We start from the raw sequence: 3,729 nt of genomic DNA, 5'->3' as shown, positions 1-3,729 counted from the left end.
CATTGTGTTGCTCCAGAATCTATGAAAGCATTTATAAATTTTTCTGTTATTTTTATAGTAATAAATGTAGCATTATTACTCAGTCTCTGAGTCTGTTTCCAAGACATATTCAAAAATATAGTCTAAGTTGTCATCAGATTCTTCTAATGGCTCCATGAAACAAGACTTAGCAATTTCTATTTGTTTAGTAAGATCCTTTTTATCCTTCTTTTTTGGGCATTCATTTGCATAGTGTCCTTCTTCTTGGCAATACCAACATTTACAATTTTCTTTTTTATTCGGACAATAGTTATTTCTTTGTCTTTTATTTTTATTGTTATTTTCCTTTCTAAAATATCTCTTTTTTCTCCAGTTTGGGTAGTATTTTCTTTTTCTAAATTGATATTTTCTTTTTCTTTGAAAATTTTTATTAAGACCATATTTTTGAGGTATCTCCTCATTATCCTGACAGCAAATTCTAATTATATTTGCAAATCTTTTTTGAGTTGCTTCTTGCATACAACGTTCTTTTATTTCCTCTCTTATTGCAGAGGTTGCTCCACCAAAATTATTTTCAATTGTTCCTCTATTTATTTCTCTTATAAATCTTCCCATTATAAATTCATTAGCAGGATATGGAAGTTTTGTTATATACATACTAAGATAATGATTTTTATCTTCTTCTTTTAATTTGTAATAATGTATTCTATATTCACATATATAAGACTCCACATTACATAAATCATATATCTGAATATTAGCTAAATAATTTTTTGCTTCTTGTCTATGATCTATAATATTTTTTCCAAAAAATTATTTATATAGAATCATCATTATATATAATATCTTATCATAAGCTGATATTTTTGTTTCTAATTCTTCTATTATTTGGTTTTCTATTGATGTCATATAATCTCTTATAGTTTCTTTAGTATGAAACCCTATGTAATTCCAAATGTCTCTTCCAGACAATTCACTAAGTTTTGATTAGTAAAGGCTTCTAATAAGAAGGAATTCAACCAGTTTTCGAAAATTTCTTTTTCATTCTTTTTACAGTCTAAATCGACATTCTATCTCCTTCCATTTCCTGGATTTTAGGGATGTATTTTGATGGTATTTTTGTATATTTTGAATCTTTATTTATAAAACCTTTTTTAAAGGCATAATTATCAAAACCTGTTTCCCATTTAAATTGAGATTGATTATCCTTAGATGTTCCAGCTTCATTTTTTACTTGTATTGGAATTGCTGGTTCTTCGTCACTTGAGTAATCTAGGATGTGTTCTTCATTTTCTATATTTTCAGAATTTACTAATTCTTCTTCTATTTGAAATCTTTGTTCCATAACATTATTTTCTTGAGCCATTTTTAATTGTTTAAAAAGCATTGTAACTTCTTCTAATTTTTCTTCAATATTCATAATTTTAGTGGTGGTTTTACTTTTAAATCTGTTATGTTGATTATATTTTGAAATTTTTCTTCTTTGGGATTCTCTTTTTCTTTATTTCTTTGAAATTTTATGGATACTAATATTTCTTCAAGCATGTCTACTATAGAATTTAATTGTGGGTTAAAGGTATGATAAAGATGTGGTGAATCATTTCCATGGTAACATTTTTTAGAAATTCCGTGTGAGAAATAAGTTTTTTCAGGTTTTTGAAGTCCTTCAATAAAACTTATAGTAAAATAAAGATTTTGAGAAAAATCATTTTGTATTGATTTTAAGAATTCGATGTCATTACAGTTAGCATCAGTTAAAATCATTAATTTTTGATCTATTAATTTTGATAACTTAATTATTTCTTCTCTTAAATCTTCTAATTTACTTTTTTCCATTAGGTAACGCTTTTCTTTGTGAAGAGTTACGGTTTTAAATGAAAAGTGTGGCTTTAGGATGTGTGGTATGGGTTTTGCCACGTAAGCACATCTATAAATTTAGATCTGTACCCTAAAACTTCCTATTAATAAAATAAGATATTCTTTTTAAAAAATATAACTTAAAAAAATGTTGCAATACAAATAAAATTCTTGTAGTGTGAGTTACCAGTGATGATGCATACCTTTATTTAAAAGCAAACTACTAAGTGTTGAATATGGCGCGTGAGTTAGTTAGTTCTAAGTGAAAATTAGTTAGGCAACTCAACTTGAACTTAGTGTATATAAGAAAAATTCAGTTAGGATTAGTAGTGCATTTGAGCATTTTGTTTCTCCATAAACATCTCACCTTATTCTACCTCAAGCTGCTTCTTTCTTATCTCTTTTACCTTTTTTTGTATCTCTCTTCTTGATTTTGTAACTTATTCATACAATTCTTCTATATTAGTGAATTAATGCACCAGAGTCACACCATTGATTCTAGTTTATCATCTGCAATTTGTCTTCTTCTTAATCTTCTTGCATCAACTGTGGTTTAAAATCTTTCACATGGTGTGGTAAGCAATTTGCAATAGAGCCTCAGAACACACAATTTCCAATAACATGGATGTCCAACAATTGTCTCAATTGCTTCAACAATTATCAACTCTTTAAGCGCAACTTAACAAGAACAATTTCAATCCTGCAATGGAACCCGAGCAGCATCTACTTTCTTCATCATGGTGAGAAGCCAGGAACTCTTCTCGTCAATATTACTCTCATATCTCAAAATTACACTCACAAATGTGGCTTGCAATAAAATCCAAAAACAAGCTTCAGTTCATTGATGGTTCAATTCCAAGGCCAGATAAGTCAGATTTTCTTTTTCCTCTTTGGGATCGTTGTAACACCTATGTCCTTTCATGGATCAACCTCTCTCGTAGTCAAGAAATTCTTCACAGTGTCATTTGGCAAACTAATGCATCAGATTTATGGCAAGATTTGAAAAGAAGATATCATCAAGGGGACGTATATCATATTGCACAATTACACGAGGAATTCTATGCATCACAGCAAGGTGATATATTTGTAACTGCATATTTTACAAAGCTTCAAGCATTATGGGAGGAGATTGATAATTTTTGCCTAATTCTTGCATGCATTAACTATGACACATCTTGTCAATGTGGCTTAGACAAACTTAGAATGTATAGAAATGAAGATCGAGTAGTAAGATTACTGTGAGGTCTCAATGAGCAATTTAGCACTGTTAGATCATAGATAATGATGTAGCAACCTCTACCTGATGTTGACACTGTCTTTGCATCGCTTATTCAGCAAGAAAGATAAATTCACTCTGAATTTCTCGAATCTAATGCTCTTATGAGCACTGATGTCACTCAAGAAAGGGGCAGCATGGCTCAAAGAGGCAGAGGAGGGTTCAAAGGTGGAAGGAACACATTTAGAAGAAATCAAAGAAGATGATATTAAGACAAAATTTGCTCGTACTATGATAAGATTAGGCATTTAGTAGATTCTTGCTACAAGAAACATAGAATTCCTCCCCATATGAAGAAATCAGGTTCAATACATCACATCTCAACTAAAGAGAATGATGAATTCAATGAAGGTGATAGTTGTAAACCCCGTAAAAATTAGCGAATAATTAACCAATAAATTAAATTTTAATAAAAGAAATTAGAAATGTAAATTTTATAGTAAAATAAGATAGAGCTAATTAAAATAAGAATTTTAGCACTAATTTCAAAAAATTTGGCCCAAGATTGGGATGAATGGGCCGAACCGGTTGAATCGAACCCAAAATGGGCCCAAGGCCTAACCCATCAGCCCAAATATACATTAGAAGAGTCAATATTCTTCTTCCCTTCAGCCAAA

Source organism: Arachis duranensis, chromosome 4 (genome assembly GCF_000817695.3).
Source record: "Arachis duranensis cultivar V14167 chromosome 4, aradu.V14167.gnm2.J7QH, whole genome shotgun sequence".
In the NCBI taxonomy this organism is placed as follows: Eukaryota; Viridiplantae; Streptophyta; class Magnoliopsida; order Fabales; family Fabaceae; genus Arachis; species Arachis duranensis.
Note: the sequence above shows the minus strand (reverse complement) of the source record.